This window comes from Solea senegalensis, linkage group LG20 (assembly GCF_019176455.1).
Source record: "Solea senegalensis isolate Sse05_10M linkage group LG20, IFAPA_SoseM_1, whole genome shotgun sequence".
Taxonomy (NCBI): domain Eukaryota; kingdom Metazoa; phylum Chordata; class Actinopteri; order Pleuronectiformes; family Soleidae; genus Solea; species Solea senegalensis.
Genome location: NC_058039.1, coordinates 17,916,726 through 17,939,602, shown reverse-complemented (window position 1 = coordinate 17,939,602; position 22,877 = coordinate 17,916,726). Strand labels below are relative to the sequence as shown.

The 22,877-nt window shown below is 44.1% G+C and overlaps 1 long non-coding RNA gene across 1 annotated transcript in view; it reads right to left on the bottom strand.

Annotated features, from left to right (window-relative positions):
- Positions 1-14,701: 14,701 nt before the first annotated feature.
- The window catches only part of LOC122786415, a 49,753-nt gene continuing 41,577 nt past the window's right edge, over positions 14,702-22,877 (bottom strand). The window contains exon 3 of the long non-coding RNA XR_006362443.1: positions 14,702-14,842. This is a non-coding gene — a long non-coding RNA (uncharacterized LOC122786415). The remainder of the gene's footprint in view (positions 14,843-22,877) is intronic.

The window sequence follows — 22,877 nt, the reverse complement described above, 5'->3', positions numbered from 1 at the left end:
GATAATTAAAATTTGAAACGGTCGGGAATGTTACCGCGGTTTATCGTCATACCGGTAATCGTTACATCCCTATTATGAACTGGTTCCAGACGGACAGCGACTCCAAGCCCAAGTGTCTGCTTCAAAATCTCAAATCCCAGTAGCCAATCAGCAGGCAGCTTCCTAAGGCCCCGCCCATGGACAGAATCACTATGAAAAAAACCAAACAAATGAAATTCTGATCATTGCATAAAAAAAGAATAGTACTTTCAAACCAATAAAATGTAATTATTTTTGAATGATTAAATCATTTGCTTCTTAAAAGGAGTTTGATAATATTGACACAAATCTAACTCCATAAAAAAATCAAGTGTTTCATAAACTGTGTAAAATGTCCTCCATGGGTGACATTGCCAGTCATCTTTAAAATGGCTGAAATAAAGGATTGTACTATCACAAAGTTTGTGCGTGTGTGTGTGCAGATGGTGCTCCAGCCAATTACAGGAGGAGAGTGACAGGGGAGCCATTAGTGCACAATTAGCTGTGATTGCTTCAACATTGTTTTGCTGGGCTGCAGCGCTCTGTGAAATGACCAAATGTTGCGTCCCGACCTGGGCCTCACGCTCCGGCCCGGTGCTAACAGACGCGAGACTGTGAACACATTTACAGCTGTCGCCGAGCTTTCCCCTCTCTGCTCACTGCCGATTGCTTCCTCGCCGCTTTTGCTTTGCATCTGCCGTTTCTGCTGCTCAATATTTGCCTGATCTAATATCGTTGTCCCTTTGTTTCTCTCCCCGTGTGTCTCTGCCATTTCCCTTAACTCGACTCCAAAAAGTCTGTTTTCTTCCCTTCTCTCAATTTCAATCCTTCATCTGTCTCATGAACGCTGCTTTCTTTTCTTCTCTGCTGTTCAGAAAAAGTCACCTTGTATCTTCAGACAACACCAGGACGTGACGGCTGTTCACGATACAACTGTACAAAAGTCTTAGGTCAACGTTTGCTGATGTGAAATTAGGATTTTATGTCAAAGTCTGTCCATTTTCAACATGAAACAGTGGCACAGACATACGTGTTCATTCTTGTTCAAACAAGGGCTTTGTGCGATTTTTATTTAATTTTAATCTTAATTAAAATATATTTCTTTTAATTTTAACTCGTATACTCTTTTTTTTCTGGTACTTTGTGAGTCTAATACGGAGCAACTGTAACAAAACAATTTCCTTCAGGATAATAAAAGTATTCTGATTCTGATGGTTCTGATGGTTAGCAGTGTCATAAAGTAAAGATCCACTCTATTTGGACTCCAGTAGACGGACGGAGCCATTACAACACTGAAACAACACTGAAACAACACTGAAACAATGATTGTTTTGTATGTGAGAGGCAGATGATGAACACAATGACTAAACACACTCCTACTTTCTTTATCTGCGAGCAGCAGAGAGAGAGTCCAGCAGAGTTTGTTTAGCGGAGTATGTACATGTAAACTTCACTCTCAATTATTGATCCGAGTTAGTGCGAGTTTGAATCTCCGGCCCCCGAACACGTCTCTGAAACATCAGTATCCCGACTGTGCTGATAAATCCAAGGCGCTGTCCGTGGTGCTGAAGCAGCAGACCAATTTGTTATTGAGCCCTTTTTCTCTCTCTCTCTCTCTCAACTGACATAAATTATTCTTTTCTTCTTATTCTTCTTCTTCTTCTTCACCCCCCCCGCCCCCCCAACTACATATTTTGCATAACAGTCTCCTGGCTGTAGGTTCACGGTTAACGTCCAGATGTGATGAAACCGAAACGCACGAGGGAGACATCAAACTAAACTTCATCACAAAGTATTACAAATTGCGATGGGTGCACTTGACACTATCGTACAGTGTGCATGCCCCGGTCTCGACATGACTTTTACAACAGCCTCTGTAAAAAAAATGTGCCCACTGGATAAAAGATTGCATTTATCACTGCAAAGGCTTGGATCAATAATACTCCTGTGAAGAGAGAGGGGTTTGGGGGGGAGGCTGACAGTGTGATAAATTGGAGAAATATATGGAAGTACAGAGGCCATTACTGGACAAAAATATACATACAACACACACACACACACACACGTACACAGGGGTGCAATTTTATTTTCCTCTATATTCGAAAGGTATAATTTTTTTTCTTTTAAAACGAGAGCAATTTCAGGGCCAGGAATTTCATGGTTACATTTATATTTCAATCTAATCATAGCCCAGGAAGCTGCAGAGATATAAAAGATTTTACTGTACCCTGCAGTGCGTGTGTGTGCGTGTGTGTGCGTGTGAGTGTGTCAGGGCTCGGCAGAGTCACGGATCTTTTGACAAGCCAGAGCAAGAGTTGAAGACGACGGGGAGCCTCAGCGCTGGGGTAAATTTAGGATGCTCGACAAGAAGCTGCCTGCTTTGTCTCACTCCCTGCTTCTATTTCGGTGTCTCTCTTCTTCTCCTTCTCCGTCGTCTTCTTCCCTCTCTTTCTCTTTCTTTCACGCTCACCATATCTCCATCACACCAGGTCCCCTTCTGTCTCCTTCAGAGTCAGTTGCTTCTTGGCGGGGTGGAAGTAAAGTGTTGATTGGTTTCGTGCTGGGAAATGGTGGGGGATTGGAGGGAGCCTGCTGTGGCTCGCCCATGTTGAGCCCACACGCCCTTTCAGGCCGGGTTCAGCAGGAACAAAAGAGAGGGAGCGATGGTTGTGCGCCCACTGACCAAAGAATGCAACGCCACTGAGTGAGAAGCGTTTTCTTTTCATCTTTATTGATGAGTCATACGAATGTTTTTGTTTTACTTTTACTTCACTTGTCAGGTCCTTTTGCAGCCTGTTTGTCTGGACCTCACTGAACATAGTCAAAGTTGTTTCTATCAGTGCATACGGAGCTTCTTTAAAGATGGGTGTGATATCTGTATTGCATATTTAAGCCTTTAGAAAACCTAAGGAAGTACCGACAGTATACAGAAAATAACGGTGGGAGGACAAATAAGCAGCACATGTGTGGCTTTTCCTTTAGGCGCACATGTTAACTGATCAGAGCATACACACTGTGTGTGTGTGTGTGTGTGTCACAGCAAGGATCTGTATCCGTCACATGTGCAGAAATGCTACATGTAGCGTCTTGTTTTTTGTCATTTGAAACATGTTGACACAGCCATTTAACTCGACAGACTAACTCACAACCAAACGTAAAGGGAACCATCGCTACCTGGTGGGACTTTAGTATTTTGTAAATCGAACATTGATCGAAATGACGTCACAATCTCGGCCTTTGAAGGCAAAGGTGGTTGTAGCCGTTGTAGCACGACGACATATCACCTCCTCCTGCTAAAGTGAAGCTGCCACCAACATGGCGACACATCGACCGAACTCGACCCCCCCGTCCGCTTCTCCGAAATCGCCGGTGTGGAAATATTTTTTGCGTTCCCTGCGAGTTTTGTCGACAATGTGAACGTTGTACGTATAAACTACATGTTATGTACAAAGCACAGGGCGTCTCGGCGCGCATCATAAGGACGTCGGCGTAACCACGACAACTCCTCTGCTAACACAAGCAAATCTTTCCTCCTCATTTGGAGCAAAAACGTCCTCAACTTTCAACTGTAGCATCAGACATGTGAGCTGGATTATATCAGTCATGACACCATGTAACAATTGAAATGAATGATGACATAAAACCAATGATCTGAGACTAAACCAGACAAGTCTAAAAAATGGCAGACCCATCTGAGCTAAAAGAGAGGAAAAAAGATTGAGAATCAAATCCAATCGTGGCGTTAAAATGGAAAATCTAATTGGAGAATGGCGACAGTTTCAGAGTTTATGACTGATCTGTGCTGATGGAGTTTACAGTCATGTAAGTATTAACATTAACTCTCTGCTGCCGTCACTGGAGCAGCGCGGCCTCCAAAAAAACCTGTTAACATTCAAGTTGTTCTCACTCGAACCAAGAAAACAAAGAAGTCTGTGTCGCTGGTGAAAACTGGCCGTCCATCTCTAATAATAAATACATACAAATAATTGGAGCGCTTCACACGGGTGAAACTGCAAACCATCCCTCTCAACAAGTTCTCCGTCCAATTCCTGTGCACTCCGCTGAGATAAGTGATTCGAACCAACGAGGTGTGAAAAAGCTTTAAATGACGGCGCGGTCGTAAATGTGCCAAACGCTGCCAGGGACGGGAACGCGGCGCGCGCCACTTCTACACACCTGCAACACAAAGCCAGCGGCAGAAACACCAGGATTTATAAATGTCAGTGACTGAGAGGAGCGCTGTGTGTTTTCATTCCTCTAAATCCAAGTGACAAAAAAGAACACGGTGGGTTAACAAAAAAAAAAAAAAAAAAAAAGCCTTGGGGTGTTTCTGCAGAGGAACAAAAAAAAGAAAAGTCAAACCAGAGGATGAGAAGAGATGAAATTCTTTGCCAGTTTTCCACTCTCATTCCCTCATTGAGTGAAGATTAGCTGATGCACCATTAAGGTCACAATGGCGTAGTCCTTTCTGGCAGAGTCAGCTGTGGGATTGAATTGGCCGCTCTTCAAAGGAAGGGATTACCATCCAGCCAGTAGCTAAAAGTAACCCAGGGCTCACGGCCCAGTTCAAAGCCAAATGACAAATTATAGCTGGTCTGGTTAGGGTCTGCGGGCCAGAAGAAAGCGTGTGTGTGTGTGTGTGTGTGTGTGTGTGTGTGTGTGTGTGTGTGTGTGTGCGCGTGTGTGTGCGTCTTGGTGCTGTAGCAGACAGATGAAGCCTCTTAGAAGCTGGCTGAGCTCTCACTCCATTATACAGACGAGTGCCTCTATTCTCTCTCCGTCTCCACTTCACACGCCGTGGGCACACAATCTCACACACACACAGAGTCCACATGACTTCTCTGCCCTCTGCCTCCCGGACAAAGACATCAACACACACACACAGACACACAGACACACACACATACCTCTAATCTCTGACTTGCAAGCAGGCAAAGTCAAAGGAAGTGGAGCAGATGAGACAAAGATGGACAGAGCGGCGACGGGCGGCACTTACAAGCAGCCACAGGAGACACAAAAGTAACTCAACCTGTCCCTGTTACTATTCAGCAACGCAGCTTCACCTTGGCGTTAGATATCTATATTATACACAAAGTCACACAGCTCTGACAGTATATTGAATATAAGCGTACGGTACTCACTGGGGGCCGAGGAGCAGACTCGACAAATTGAGGGATCTATATTTTGCAGGAAGAAGGTAACCGCGGGGCTAATTGTCTCAACACGAATGTGTGTGTTTGCCTGTCGCTGTTCTCCGGCTCATTGACCACTTGGTTGTTTTGGTTGAGTATGTGTGACCGGTTTCATTCCCCCGTCAGTTGCCTGCCTCAGCTTGCAGGTCCTTGGGGTCAGCGTCTGCTCAGGACTGGGTGTGGATTTAAAGCTGCAACGTGTTATTATTCCACCTCTGTTTGGTTTTCAGGAACAGAGACGATGCAACATTGTTTCCTATGCTGCATCCACAGCTGCACACAGGAAGTGATTTGGTTAATGGCAAGACGAACAAGAGGAAACGGTACCATCACGAGACGACTGCAAACACTTTACTGCTGTCACTGTATACACACAGAGACTCAGTCAGGTTTCATAGTATTGTAGCTCGGGCTGGGCAATATGGATATACTGTTCTTATAGCATAAGATTTCAATAAGGATTTCCCTTTATTTTAGTTTAAATATTGTTAAATTTTGTACAATATATCAGCGTTCGTGTTGAAAAGCACCATGATGGTCTGCTGTTGTGGTGCAGACATCCCGTTAGCTTTGAGTTAGCGCTTGTGTTCTTCGGGGGGGGGACGGCACCGCTTCTTATCAGTGGGTAGTGAGCGCATATAAAACCGCCCACGACGGTGCCGCAAACGCCTCAGAGAGCCGCTGTTGGAGGCGGAGCCAGTGTCTGTTGACCATCGAACCATCAGTTTTCTTTGTCACTCGCTGACACTTCTGGCGTGTTGGTGCGCGTGGCTGCGCTGATGAAAACATTAGCACACGTGCTCGTCGCATGACGTGGCTGCAGCTATTCCAGCCGCGTGATTGGTTAAAAACACCAGTTGTATCGGAGTTCTATCGAGTGCGTCTTGTGCGACATACATATCATTATCGTATTATCGGCGCTAATTGCAGCATACAAATCATGTTTCAATGCATCTGTTCACATGAAACTAAACAGAGACAGAACAATATCAACAACAACAGAAATCATCTAAAGTTATGCGCCGCAGCTTAAAGATGTCACACACTCTCAGGACCACAGCACCAAAGCGTGCGTGCGTGCGTGCAGGTACAGGACCAGCAGGTGTGGTTTTTAGTTTCTGTAGGACTGCACATATTCTCCTGTCAGATTAGCTTCTGTAAGAAAGCTGAACGTTTGCCTGGGGACTCAAACGCCTGCGACTGCGACTTTCCCCCACACCGTGTCTGTGTGTATGTAATGTTTATAAATGAGGCCTCGGGAGGCTGCTGAGTGGGACAGGTGGTTGTGGTTTCTTCACGGCTGGGATGCTGCAGGGCCACAGGTTAGAGTCAGTTCACTCGCTGCCGGTGGCTCACGACAGTCACTCGCAGGAGACGCACACGCACGCACACACACACACATCTCTCTTTCACATACATATTTCCCCCCCCTCAATGTCACTTGTCCACAGAGGGTAAAAGGGGCTTCTTTGTGTGTAACTCCTGGAGGCACTTGTTCATTCTGTGCACAGATGAAAAGTGGCACACACACACACACACACACACACGTCACGCCTCCTCTCACACAAGGGTACATTTGCATTCAATGCGACTTGTTACTTTGAAAGACATTTTCTCCTCCATTCTCTTCACACATTGACATACATGAGCAATTTATTCCGGCATCTGTGATTAAAGTGCTCGTCACACAGCAACTGTACGGGCGTTATCTCCTGCTCACAAATCTGCACGCCACCTTTTTTCCTTTTCTTTTTTTTAAACTAAGTCTTGGTGTGTGTGTGTGTGTGTGTGGAGTGATGGAAGGTGGGTAAATATTGATGCACATTCTGTTGCCTTCCAGCGCCAGTCCATCTGGATCCTCAGTGGCCTCTGGAGAGCAAACAACCTGGAACACATTCTCATCACTCCTTTGCTCACCCTGCTCGCTGCATGTTTGCCTCCCCTCTCTTTGTCTTTCATTCCGCCGCTCTCTCCCTCGCACCTCGTTAACTTTCTAACCATATCACTCACCCGTCGTCTCCCCCACCACCACCACATACGCTGTCACAATGCTCCGAGAGATACTTTGCTCACATTTCATGTGTTTCGTGGCACGACAGATGAATTATAGATGAACATCCATGAAGCAGAACTCCAGTAAACTCACACACACACAAACATGCAGTGAAAGCACTGCCCTGAGCAGGGGAAATGATAAGATTGGGTCATTTAAGTGAACAGTAATACAGTAATATGTGTATTTTTAGTCCAGACCTCTAGGGGCACTTGCCAATTGTTTTGGAATCGAGGAGCGAAAACAGTGACAGCTGAGTCTGTGCTCAGCTTTAGTCCATATTTAGGGCACAGAAACAGAGCGGAGTGGAAGATGATGTCTTATTCCCTGTTATCATCTGTTGGAAAATAAATATCTGAGCGTGTCCAAAGCCTTTAGAAGAATCTGTTTGTGCAAAAACCCCGTCTGGGAGAGTGAACAGCAAACGCGACAGCTCCCTCCCTCACTGCCGCAGAGCCTCCGCTTCCACCGCAACTTTCCCTCTGAATCTTCCGCGTCTTCCGTCTGCTTTATTAAACAGAATCACTTTTTCATGTCAGAGTTCTCTCCCTCACTCCATCACTTTTTAATAACCCTCCTCACTTTAATGAGTTCTGTTATGTACACAGGGGGCAGCGACAAGGGGCCAATTTGTGATTTCACATCAGATCAGATCAGAGAACGCGAGGGAAAAATAAGTGGGGAAAACACACACACACACACACACTATCACCTCCTCATCTTGGCTGCGCTCACAGGAGAGATCCCTGCATCTCATTTGGGCAGTCAGGGGAATAGTGGTGCTCCCTGAGCCGCCATTTTGGAAGCATCCTCTGGAACAGTGAGTCACCAAAGAGAGCTCCTCACAGGGTGAGGGGGGGGGAGAGAGGGAGAGAGAGAGAGAGATAAAGAAGAATGCATATGTGGTTAGTTAACTTTATACTTGGAGACAGAGGCCTAATGAAGCTCTCTCTCGCTGGGTTTTGTAACAGTTGCAGGGACGTGAGGGATTTGGTAATCAGTAGCTCCAAAAGTTCTTAACTTCAACACCTGGAATTAGTTTCTCTCTTAATGGCTATAGTGCATTGCCTCTAGCACGCACACGCCTACCCGAACCTTAACCATCACAACTAAGCACTTGATCCTAGCACTTAACCCAACCCTAACCTAAACCCAATTCTAACCCTAACACCAAGTCTTAACCCAGGAAAAGACATTTAAAGTGTCCCCACAAAGATAGATTTCTGTTTTCCTTTACATCACAAAGGTATAAATACAAGTACACACACTATTCCACAAAACTACTATTCAAATGTAAGCCTTAAACTAGCCCTACCAACTTTTCGTCGACAGTGACTGGTCCTGACATAAAAAAAGGTCCTCAATAAGTGACAAATACCAGAAGACTCATGCACACACACACACAGGTTTGCACAGCTATTCTTCTTAGGACACTGCATTGACTTCCATTCATTCTAAACGTCCTGAACAACACATTATTCGTAAAACCTGAACCAAACCTGAAATCTCAGTCCTAAACCTTGACCAGTTGAGTCAGAAATAATGTCCTGTCTTATTAGGACAAGGTTTTGGTCTTCATGAGGACGACTGGTCGGGACAAGGTCATAAAGGGGCAACACATACAAGCACGCACACACACACACACACACACACACACAAAACCCATAATGGCAGATATTTGGTTCAGTGTGAGCTCCAGCATGTGAAACTTAAAGGTTATTACCAGCTCTTCAATATTGGACAGTTCTGCAAATCCTCAAAGTTGACTTCAATGACATTTACTTTTATCCAATACAAAAGAAAAGGACATGGAAGTTCATGGTGAGTGTCTTAATCCTCCAAATATATGGGATTAGCATGTGTGGAGAATAAAAGATTCACTGCACTTGTAAAAAAAAATAATGGAGAAATGACTTCATATTTGTTTGTCAACAGTTAAGTCATTTTTCACAGAGAGACGATTAAAACGTGAAAAAAACAAACACACACATATGCACTGCAAATACTAGGACATCACTCAACATGGGAATAATATTACAGGAGGAACAGTGAGTCCAACTATTATGCATTCTTGGCACAGTATTCAAAGACTACAGTGAAAACAAAAAACACTGTCTACAATAAAGTAAAGGAAAAAAATCATGTTTTTTTAATTAATGTCTGGTAAAGTGTGTGTTTATTATAAATAAGTCTGTTGTTCCTTCCTTAAAATGTCACATGTAAAAGGTTCTTAGATGTGTCGTAATTCACTTTTCATAAAATAAATATATTGCAACTATCTGCCACTGGAAATACGAGGAGCAGAATGTTCCGTTACAGACACGATTCCCAGTGTTTTCCCTTTACGACACTGGGAATCGTGTAATTAACTGCTCGTGTGTGTCCACCGACTTTCTTGCCTTGCACAAATTGCTAAATAACTCCAAGTCCTGCGTTTCACGATTCAAACACAGGACAACATAACAGGCCCGACTCCGTGGAAGCAGAGCAGCTTTTTGGTCTGAACGAAAACACAAAAAAGGATGATTAATTATCTTTTAACGATGCTTTTGATGCGCGTAAATGCAACAAAAGCAGAGCCAGAGATATGCCGACATGAGCTAAACAAGCACAAATTAATGCGGCGCAGACCGATGCCAAAGACTCTCTCCAAATAGCACAGTGCTGCAGAAATATTGTGGAGAATCAATGTGGTGTAATAACCGCAGGAGAACGCCGGCTGATTTAAGAACTCGGGGTTTATTCGCAGTGCTTTGTCATCGTTTTTTACCGATTTTGCCATTTTGTTGCATTTCCTGCACTTAGATGATTTACAACACTACTTATAATCACCAGACTCTTTTTTTTAAATGTCCCTTTCTCTCTGTGGGTCAGGGTCAGACGCTGAACAGCAGCCCCGCAGCTCGTACAGATTCAGTATCTTGTCAAGGACACTTGAACGGGGGGTGAATGTTCACCGTCTAATGTGTTTGAACTTGTGCCATCAAATCAAAGGACAGCCTACACACACCACTCCACTCAGCTGACGCCACAATTATGAGAGGCTTGAGCTTTGTTCCACAAAAGGTGGGTTTGTGAGCTCCGTGTGCACAGACGGGGAAAATGTCACCGCGGTTTAAGTGCAAAAAACACAATTGTCCGAGAATAACAGATGCTCCACTCAAAATACATGACTTGTTTCCACTTATCCCTGCTGATACATAATTTCCTCTAAAGTGAAACTACAAAGACAGCGATGCGGTGCTTAAAAATAAAAATAACTAGAAGCAAATTGCAGTAAATTGCTTCATTTATCATTCATTCCCAGGGCTCAAATGGTAAGAATTTCAAAACCTCAACATCTACTGTAGGTGGAGCCCTATATTCTCTGTATCTGCGGCAGAGTGGATTGTTTTAAATCTCGGCTGATCTAAAACTCCGTCCACCAAATTGTTTCATTTTTATTTTGGGCGGCGAGAATAATAATCATAACATAATGCTTTTGTTGATCCCTGGGGAAATTCTCTTTCCTCTGCCCTCGTGGAGTTTAGAGGTCAGTCACCAGTTATACAGAAGCATCTAGAGCAGGTTTTCATTGCTCAAGGACACTAAATTACTCCCCTTTTTCATGGATGGGGCTGTAGTGAGAGCATCACTGCAAACAAAGACATAAAGAGAAACTAGCCACGCGACGACTGCACATTACAAAGATCTTCTCTAGAACGACAGAGAAGAAGTGTAAGGATCATTTCCCTTACATTAGCATTGATCTGAAAGGAGAACGACGCGGACGGACCGATCACGGGACAGTGCAGAGCGAGCAGGAGCTTCTTTTGACGGTTCCACACGTACATGAAGTCCTGTCTGGTGCTGCAGCACTGACATTCTGCAGGTCAGTTTGTGTACGCCCCGCAGCTTCAGTTTTACAGTGTATTATTTATGGCCCAAGAGGGGCCTGGACACAAGAATCAAACTGAACAATGATCGGTTAAAAAGACTTAAAAATCCTGACAACTTTATGGGTTAATCTCCAAGATTTTGCAAAGGAAATGTCTAAAATCTCAAAATTTAATCCAACCAAACCATGTAGAGTCGGAAAAGTGGACGTTTTAGTTATATTTCCTCCGTTTCTGTGCAATCATCTGTGGCTTTGTGTTTGAGGAGTTTGGCCGGTCGACTGGTCAGAGTCTGCACCCCCTCACGTCATCTCCTGCTGCTTCATATACTCTGGTTTTCCGTTCACTCCTCACCCGTGCGTCTCCGCACGTGGCATCGACTTCCTCACGGCTTAACTACGTAGATCTCTTTACGACCAACTGAGAACTTGCTCTTTTCTTCCTCTTCTCCTCCACTAATCGCTCGTGTTTCTCTTTCACGTTCAGTCTCCTGACTCGGAGCTCTGCCGGCCAGCCTCTGCTCTTTTTCTTGGATACTTCATGGCTTGTGTTTCTAAAGTTTTGTTAGTCTTTTTCAAGAAGCACGTTTTGATTTGGACTCAGTTTGTCTTTTTAATTCACACGCGAGACTGAAATAACCACCACATGTCAATTTCATGTGTGAGACAGTGAGTTAGAGAGCGACGACTGAATAACGGAAATGAGTGTGTCCATCATATTCGTGATAGAGTTTTCGAGAACAGTGGAGCAAACTACAACAAAAAAGTGAACAGATAGCGACAGTGCATTGCTCATCAGTCTTGAAACATCCAGGGTGACTTAAAGTCTCAGGTAATGATGGGTCCTTGTTCACTGGCCAAGCTCGTGCCCGGAGCTATCTGTTAAATGAGACACTCAGCGGCCCGGACATGTCGGCCTAACAGACTGTTCTGAAACTGACTAAGAAATAGAATATGGAAGAAGGAGTGATGGAGAGACAGTCTGCTCTGACCTAATGGTGCCATCTGTTGTGCAGAGACTGTGGTGGTGCGGTCCTGGGCTGCTCGGCTCGGGCCTTGTTGCATTTATCTGGTCTGGACTCTGCAGGGGGTTCCGGACTGTCTGAAGCCAAAGGCATCAACAACACCTTCCTTGCTGTAGTTGTTTACTAACATTAGATGGCAGCTTGGCTGAAGTGTCGAGGTTTTGTGTCTCGGCAAATGGAGGGTATTAGGAACTAGTTCTTCTCACCGTGTAGCTGGTCATTACAGAGTAGTTTGGACGCCATGGAGGTTTGTTGGCCAACAAGAGCCTGAGGGTGGATTCGCAGCAGCTCCTTCTTAATCCAGTGTGTCGTACGTTCCTCCTTCAGTCAATAGCGGAGACTATTAGGTGTGAAAATGGCCTTACAGTCGCCATGACGACTCTGTAGCACTGCTTACTTCTGCATATCCAAGTATTTTAGCATGAAACAAGTTCTGAAGGAGGGTTTCGTCACCATTTCCATTAGCATTCACAGCCAATAGCCTTTGAGCCATGACACAGCTTGATGAACATAGCTAAGCATCTGTATTGTGAACGACTTCTCGCCACGATATCTGCGTTGTTAACCCAAGAGGACGTGGAGAGTGAAGGTTTGAGGAAGAGGATGGTGATGATGCTAAACCAGTCTGCCGCTGAGAAGGAAGAGACCAGGGAAACACAGGCTCATACCCACAAGAGAGTTCATGCATCTGAATGGAACGTCACGCTGGTGCGTGTCAGGGCATTGAATCACACAGCACTTTACTGGATGCAGCTCAGTTCTCCTGACGACAAGATGAGTCAGCAAAAAGCTCCATAATCTCAAAACAGGTTCAAGGGCAACTCAGTCAAGTATAGGAAGAGCAGCACAGTGTGGGTGTAGGTGACATTTCCAGCTATATATCTATATATATTAAAGCAATAAAATGTTGATTTTGATGTCATGGGGACTTTAAAAGAACTGCATCAAGTGATTTGGTTGAGTTATTCTCTATCTTTAGCTGAGGAGCTCCAGTGGTCTGTGTCTGGACGCCGCTGCTTTAGAGCCAAGTCTGGATTTCGAGATAGTGGAGTGAATCGGGAGGAGATGATGTAGTGGCTCTGACTGGGGCTCCTCTCTCGCCCATGAAGGATGGAGGAAGTTACAAGAGAGAGCGATGACACATGGACAGCCATTGTGCTCAGTTACATGATGAGGGGCCGTAATGATGGCTCTTTCCATTTCAGGGCTGTCAGACCATGTGCCAGGGCCGTGTGTCTGGGAATGTCTTCTCTGGCCAAAGCTAAGGAGCCACAAACAGTCACGTCACCTGGTCACAGGTGTTACGTCATATTAGAAAACTTCATTTAAACACAGTTTTTATTGGTATGGATTTAAAGAGCCAGAGGTTCTATCTGCAAACACCAGTATCTTCCCCTTTGTTGCTCGCCTCATGAATAAAATGAGAACTTTGATCCTCTGCATTTACATTAATGCACACATTACCTGCACCTCCTCTCACAATAATATATGCAAACACTACTTTTCATACAGTATTGTGCATAAATGTTTATAATGTATGTTATTTGCTGTTCTAACTTCACTAAGTATAAAATGTTTATACCGTATTATCTCGTTTGCTCATTCTGTGCATAAAATTGAACTATAACAATGAAGCTCCACTGTGAGACTCTCCCAGTGTTTCCCAGTGTAACTCTGTTACGATGCGTTTCACGTCAAGACAAACAGAGGCAACAGCAATATGTCGCACACGGCGACAGTGACTGGAGACACAAAGAAGCACCAAAGAAAGGTTTCTCACGTGAGTTGTACCGCTCAGGAAATACCGCTGGATAAATGCTGCTCAGTAGCTGCACCGACACGAGGACGAATCAGTGTTGGGTTCTACAACATGAAGATATCACAGTTTGATTCTGTGAATTCTGACCGGAAGATACGGGCAGGTGCACACTCCTCATTTGTGCTATAAAACAGAACATATGACCATTTTATGATTTTGTTTTGTAAGTGGAACGCTTATTACACACTTAATAATTCAGTGATTTTACTGTGCACAAGCCGAAGCTAGGTCAGCGTATTTTAAGCCAGACCTTTACTTAATCCTTAAAACCCCCAAAGGTGTTAAAATGTGTGACTTTGAGAGCAGTGCGGGGATGTACGAGTTAGAGTTGGAACCAAACAGGAAGTTAATGGTTTGTTAACATGCTAATAATAACATCATTGGAGTGATAATGTCACTATTTTGTTTCTTTTTATGAACATGTATGGGCTGTTCAGCTGCTCTCAACATGGCCAACACATGCAAAAATAGAAACAATATGTAGAAAAATGTGATTTTTTTTCAACGCTAACTTTAACTTTCAGTGCGGTGATCCATTACACCTCCGCCCTGCGTGACAAAGCTATCATTTACTCTTCCACGTTATCTGTGTGGAGGATGTTTTCACAACTTCTCTGACTGGGAAAGGGGAAAAACTGTCCAACACCAGCATGTCGGGCCAGTTACTCACTCACTCACCCCCGGATCCCCCACCTCTCTCCTCCTCCGCCGCCGCCGCCACCGCCGCCGCCTTTGGTATTGAGGTCACGTTCCCCTCCATTGACAGGGAAGACTTCTTTAGAGCGCGGATTAAAAGGCTTCCAAACCGATCCTGATAGGAGGTGTCTGGCAGCTGATGATGCTGTGTGAAATGTCACAGCGCTGAGGAGTGGAAAGGAGACATGGATGAGAAACATCTGATTAGCTTTGACTATGTGTGCAGGTGTGAGAGTGTGTGTGAGTGTGTATATATGTATATATATGTATATATATATATATATATATATATATATATATATATATATATATATATATATATATATATATGCATGCATGTGGTTTTTTTGCAAAGGGCATTTTGCACTGACCAAAGATAAAAGGATAACTTTGTTCATCTCCCCCTTATGACGGCTGATAAAAGTGACGCAACCGACTGAAAGTAAGCCTCTTCAAATACACAAACAACATCCACCATATCATCAAACCCACGTCAGTGTGCCGAGATGTGAAAGCTCACACTCCGCACGCACACACACGCACACACATCATCAAACTTCATCTAATTTTTCCAGAAAGAAAACTTCATCTTATGGTCAATAGTCAGATCACCAGCTGGTTCTTTTCATCATCACATTCAAGTAGAGTGTTCTTTGTTAACGCTGAGCGTGATGAGTGTGTGTGTGTGTGTGTGTGTGTGTGTATGAGAGTGTGAAGTGGTGTTAACAGTGGGGGGAGGCGGTGCTCTAATGGCAGATGAGTGACCCAGTAGGAAAAGGTCAGCAGCACTACAGGGCTGATGCAGCGCGGCGTTCCTCCACTCACCAACTAATTAAATGTCAGTGAGAGTGTGTGTGTGTGTGTGTGTGTGTGTGTGTGTGTGTGTGTGTGTGTGTGTGTGTGTGTGTGAGAGAGGAGTGTAGCAGGAGGTGGCCTCAGGTTTGGGAGGGGAAAACACAGGAGAGTGGCAGATAGGTGGACAGTGAACAGACCTCTTTGTAAATGTCATGTGTTACATAAGGAGTGACTTTTTGACAGTCGAGAGGTCAGGGAGAAAATGGGGGGAGAGACATTGGAGTGGATTACTTGTACAAGTGATGACCTGTGTGTTCCTTTTTTTTTTTTTTATTTCTGCCGTCATACTAATCATGCACAGTGGTGTTTGCTGAACTCCTGCATGTCTGTGGCACTTTGGTTTAGTTTAGTTATGATGGCTTTCTTATGCATTATGTCACCTGTGTGAAATAGTTTGGATTGGATTAGAATGAGTCATTTTTGCACACAATAAATGAGTCACAAGGAACACACGCAAACAGGAACCAAACAGGCTACATGTCATGAAATGATGGAAAGTTTAACATAGTAGGAAGGAAATGATCTTTATTGTCACTACACGACTGAAACTGCACAACAAAGTTTCAACCTGACTGCACGTGAGTAACATTCTAACATGTTTTGATGGTGGGAGGAAACCGCAGAGCCCGGAGGAAACATGCAAACTTCACACCGAAAGGTCCCAGACCGGGAGTCGACCCCGGGACCTTCTTCCTGTGAGGCAACAATGCTAACCACCATAATGAATGTGGCACTAAAACAACCCCATATGATTTTCATACAATATCTCCTGTATCTTCTAATTGTTTGGGGTCATAAAAATTAATTTTAACAATTATAAAGACTTAAGTTGAAGTCAATTTTATTTTGTTAAGTGGTAAAAAAATGTTTTTTTCTTCCCTGACAGCACAGCAGTGTCACTGATGTGTCAGCATCTCATTGATATGTATCACTTTAAATCTTGATATTAAGGAAAGTGCTAAGTTTACACAGGTGACAAAAGTGTGGCAACGCGGCGGCTCGAGGTTACGCTTTCACGCCGCGCGCCAAATGTCACGCGGCGACGTGTAAAAAGTGGCATGTGCGTCGCGGCGGTGACGAGGACTCGCTTCACTTTACACTCGGGTGTAGACAATTCCGGGAGCAGCGTAAACGGAGCGCAGCGCGGCCAACGTGATTCTCGCAAAGTCCTCATGCAAATACAGCACACTGAAGTGTGGAGTATTTAGTGTGACCTCAAAAAACTGTTCATGTTGAGAAGTATCCGCTGTGAAACGCCAATGCTGGAGCATTACATCCATGTTTTATAAACTCCCTGACAACTTACTAATATTTATATTTAACACCACGTTCAGTCACAACATTCCAGTCCAAACGGCAATGATCACAGAATTTGACGGACGTGAAAACATAGCGGGTTGTTCTCCCCGTGTGGGTTTTCTGCGAGTTCACTGGCAGTCCTAAAACATGCAATATGGGGATTAGGTCAACTGGACCCTCTAAATCAGGGGTGTCAAACATACGGCCCGGGGGCCAGAACCGGCCCGCCAGACGGATGAATTTGTTAAAATTTCACACTAATCTAAACGTAATGTCAAATGCTCCAGATACCCGTGACTACATGTTTGTGCCTTTATAGATCCAGTGTGATGTGTAAATAGTAAATTGAGGCATGATATTGTTGAAATTGCACTTATATTTCTCAAGAAATTTCATGTTTTGTAAAATGAAAATGAAAATTCATTAAATGTAAAACAAAGGAGAAAAAACAAAAAGGGGTTCTTGTTGTTCATAGGTTATTATGCTATTATTTTACTATTTTTTACTGGTCCGGCCCCCTTGAGATCAAATTGAACAAAAATGAGTTTGACACCCCTGCTCTAAATCAACCGTAGGTGTGAATGTGAGAGTGAACGGTTGTTTGTCTCTATAACATTAGGACTTCAGTAACTCATAATGTAGCACTGTAACCACCTTCCCTTGCACTACTCCACCACTACTACCTCCATCATCTGTGCCTAACGCCTGTACTCCTGTGCAGTTGTAGTTAATATCTATAGGTATTTACATTCTGTATACACATGTACTTTTTTCTGTACATAATGCACACAGACTAGAATGGCGTGTTTGTTTTGCGTTGTGTTGTAACTTTGCTGTCTGCACATGTCGGTCTTACATGTTTGTTTGCTGCTGTAACGAGTGAATTTCCCCTTTGAGGGATAAATAACATTTATCTTATCTTATCTTAATATGTGGCCCTGTGATGGACTGGCGAACTGTCCGGGGTCTCAGCTGAGATTGGCACAGTGACCCTCCTGTGGAGGATAAAGTGGGAGAAAATGGATGGATGGATGTATAACCTGGATGAAAGAGAATTTCCACAGACGTGGTTTGATGTTGGACAAGAAAACATTATTTTCAACTTCCCAAATGAATTAAATATTAATTTTCCTTCAATCAAAACAAATAATAGTGTGCGAGAGACTTCATACTTTACTTTGACTTTAGTTAAAACAGGGATTAGCTCTGACATGTAGGTGGTTGATATTGCTGCCAGCAGCTCTGTGGTTGCTTCATGTATTTCTCAGCCATGGCATCAACTATCCACCAGAGACACAGTGATGATCGCGTGTGTAAGGTGACCTCTGCACAACTACACACCTTTTCTTTTAACTAATCAAATAGTACTCAGTATAGGTGAAGTGTAGAGTATCCAATCTGTGGTGTGAGATAGCTTCTGTTCCCATTATGTTTAGGGATTTAGGGATTTAGAGCCTGTAAGCAGAGAATAAACTAATGAATTAGTTGTTGAGCAGCACACACACACACACACACACACACAAACATGCAGCGTGTGTGTCTGTCTGTGTGTGTGTGTGTGTGTGTCAGAAAGCTGTCAACTACTCAGGTCGGAGGAGTTCCTGCAGTGTGTGTCACACTAATGGGCAGAAACTGGGGCAGAGTGAATTATTCAACAGCTTTTTAGGGCGAAAGGAGACACTTCCAACATCCTCGCTTAGGACAAAATGTAAAGACCCCTTCTCTGCACAGAGATTGCCCTAATGGTTAATCTTAACCGTAACCAGTTAATACCAAACCCTTAACATTAACCCAACCACAATCCACTCCTCCAATCTTTATTTTCATTTTAACAAGCACTTGGTGAAAGAGCAGGACCAGACGTAATCCTGACAAATGAACGGTTTATACAAGAAAAGGTAATAAAAATAATAGGCTTAATGCACGCATGCACACACACACACACACACACACACCTGGTATTTCCTCTGCATTGTCACCCTTCACACACACACACAATCACGTGACTCATCAGTAAATAAAAATATAGCATTTTGTAGATAAATAGCTGGAAAGTTCCAGTGAATGTGACTGAAAAGGCTAACAGTGTTCCTGACAGTGTCATCTCCAACCCCGCCCCCCCATCGCCATCTTTTCTACTTCATACGTTGTTATAAATCACTTCAGTGCCTCCAGAGCGACTGATGTTTGGATAAACTCGGCGTTCTCCGAGAGCCACGGGGAGATGCACGTGATAGAAGTCAATAAAGACCTCGACGCGCTTTCTTCAAATGCACTATTCAAATATTGAATCCTGTTTAAATTTTGAGAAGTCCATCTTTTCACCCCCTCACACAAGTTTGCTTCTTCGTGGACATTAATGTTGAAAATGGAACTGAAATAATAATGACAATCCAACACAACTCACTGGTGCTGGTTCCAGCGTCTGTGGGTCACGTGAAAAATGCACGCCACATCTTTGCTCTTCCTGGCGCTGTGCTCGTCTGTTGTGGTCAGAGTCACGGTCCGCACACAGGCTTTTCGTGCTCCTTCTTCTGGATGTTCTTGCTGTAAGTCCCACATGATCTTGTCTTGGTCACACTGACGTTGGGACTTCCAGGTCACACCTGATTCTGCACATTATTCCAACTACCTGGTTACGGCGTTTACATGTACATGCTGTTCCTCGCTGCATCTTAACACCTGGCTATTACGTGCTGAATGGTTTTACTGACACCTTCGCACAGCCTGCACCCTGTGGTGTGACAGACCCCGGGCCTTTATATTCACCTGTTCTTGTGGCGCCATGATCAATGCCTCTGAACTGTCCGTCAGGCCAGAAGTTCCCACCCACTGGTTGGACACACCTCTTCAATCTGACACTCCATGATGGGTCATCCTCCACCTCCACTGGCAGCACATTAGCCATGTGTTAGAACAGCATATTGTTCTGGATCCTTGAGCCCTCCCATGTTCTGTGACTCCCTGATGGAGTCCTTCCTTGGAGGCATCTTGACTGGCAGGAAACTGTCTGGATGTATAAACAGTAGACTGACAGATATCTAAAGTCTGAGAGACGACTTTGGAACTCTAACGAGCTGCGTGCAAAACAACAAGTCTTTAAGGTCGTCGTCTTTGCGAGCTCCTTTTAGCGAGACACACACACGAGGACTCGTGGCTTAAGGTCAGTATAAACCCTTCACATTGGGAAGCTGGTCAATCAAACACAATCAAATGCACAATAAAAATGAGTTAGTTAGTTTGGACTATGTCAAACTTTTTTTGATGACTTAAGTAATCAATAATTAGCCTCCCTTTGGAAATGTGTTGCTATGTGCAGGCTTGACTGGGTTCATATTTTGCATATTTTTGTAACTCTAAAGTGCACTGGCTCATATTCATTATTTTCTTCTATTCCTAGGTCTCTCCATCCCTGGTGCTAATGATGCTCCTGAATCTCTTTCCTCCGGAGCCCATTGAGTCTTTTCCTTTTTCTGTCCATCCATCATTTCTCTGCCACCCCCACCCATCACCCCCCCACATGTGTCTGTGCTTCAAACTCTAATGATGGTAGCGATGTGTGTAGGATATATCGAGGCTGAAAGGCTGACAACGAGCTGTCCACCTACAGAGCAGCCAAGCACCGAGGAAGGTGTTATTATAGGAGTGCAGGAAATTCACACAAATTACACAGTGTGCTGCCACACACTGGGAAACTGAGAAAGAGCACAAGTCTTCATTAACATGATTTATCCTCTGATTAACACCAGTGGCCTTCGCACAAAACCACAGGAGAAAGTGAGGCAGTAAATGTTTTAATCATTGGAGAGAATCTGTTAAATCGGAGTTCAGGTTCATGTGCTTCAGTGACACCAGAAAACAGGATTCAGGTTTTTAAAGCAGGGTCAAGGCCACCAAAGGCACGCGGTTTTTATGATTATTATTTTTTTATTTGAAATGTGATGTGAAGTGGTTTCCACAGCTGAAGTCTCAGCTGCAGCGGAGCAAACATCACACAGACAACATGGGAAAACCGCACCGCTAACGAGACATGACAGGCATGACAGTGCCCGCTCATGGCTGTGAGAATAAATCACAGTCATGTTGATTTTCAAGGGGAGGGTATAATAATGTGAACATCCATGTTACGGATATACGAGTATCACATGTCTTAGAAGACGGCCACACGGTGGTGGAGTGGTTAGCACTCTCGCCTTGCAGCGAGAAGACCCGGGTTCGAGCCCCGGTTGGAACAAGGGCCTTTCTGCATGGAGTTTGCATGTTCTCCCCGTGTGTGCGTGGGTTCTCTCCGGGTTCTCCGGCTTCCTCCCACAGTCCAAAGACATGCAATGTGGGGATTAGGTGAATTGGACACTCTAAATTGACCATAGGAGTGAGTGTGAGAGTGAATGGTTGTCTCTAGTTGTGTGTGGCCCTGCGATGGACTGGCAAACTGTCCAGGGTGTACCCCGCCTATCGCCCGATGTAGCTGAGATTGGCACAGCACCCCCCGCGACCCTCTGGTGGAGGATAAAGCGGTTAGATGATGACTGACTGACATGTCTTAGAAGAGGTCAGAGCAGGCCTCTGTCATCATGCGCTCAAACTCAAACAACTTCGTATAAAACTAGAAGCAGCTTTGACTCGGGTTCACTGATGTTTACACTCGCTGAGAAAGCTGATAATCCTGCTGATCATGCTGAAATTAGGATTAATATGGTCATATGAGCAACGGTCTGTACTACACAAGACTTGAAATCCTGATTCAGGGAAAGATTTGATCAGATTTGAACCAGGAATAAACAAGGCTTTTGAGCAAGGCAGCATGACGAACTGGAAAAACAATAACAATCTCCTCTGCCTCATTTAAAACTGCATTATTTTTGGTGATAATTCACTAGTCTCCTTGGACAGAAACATCGTTTGTATGTCGCGTCATTCGTCTGAAAACAGGCTCTGTCAAGCAAAACTATCAGACCTGACTGAGGGAGCTTTTGTGTGTGTGTACACTGTAGTGCAGGTATCTACAGGTTTGCCTGCGCTGGAGAAGTCAGTGAAATGTTGCCGCGTGCTCAGTCAAACTCCCACCTGTTTGCAGCTATCTTGTAGCTATAGCTACAAACACCTGCGTCACAACTAGCACTTCACAGAGAGAAACAAAGCCAGTTAACAAAAGAAACAAATAAATAAACAAACAAACAAAAATCCCCCTGGGTCAATATTCTCCACTGTGGGTCCCTGCTGCATCCGTCTGATGCCACAGTGAACCAGGAGAAAGTTCTCTGCTGAGGACTGAGGTGGATCTGTCACTCAGTGATGGATGATTATTGGGATTGATCACTGACCATGAATGTAATTTTATCCCTCGTGCATCGCGGCAACTCCGCCTTCAACCACTCACTGATGGCCGATGGATTAAAAATGTAAATTATCGGTTAAAAAAGAAACAAAGAAAATTTACTTACCTAAGTGTAAGATGATAATGTTTACAGGATTAAAAGGACATTTAGGAGGATTTATTAGCAGAAGTATGGATGTAAATGTGTATAATGCCATGTTTCTACAGCAGCACGAACACACGGCTCCACCTGCATGAACTCGATGCACAAACCAACAAAGAAAAAGAAAGAAATGACAGCGAGATAAAGAGTGGAGAGACTTGTCCTCTGTGGCACTCTGCAGTCTCACTTTTAGATGTTGACAATCTCATTATCTCAATTCCATGCAAGAAAATCATCATTCCGAGAATGGCACAGACCCAACATTCACTGATGCTGGATGACGAGGGGGATATTTCAAATTTTACAAGGTAGAGAAGAGTTCCACGATCTCACCCAGCAGCAGAAGGTCAAACACTGACCTGGTTGTAGAAATATCAGGTTGCAGAGGGTCATTATGACAAAAACAACAGAGCAAAAACTACACTCAAGTACAGTTAATTTGTCTAGGTTTATTCAGGTTGTTCCAGAGAACTTCTAAAGTTTTTCATCATCGAGAGAAACACAAGCGCGAAGCTGCAGAGAACTGACCCTGTGATATTTGTTATATATCTGCCTCCATGACAAAT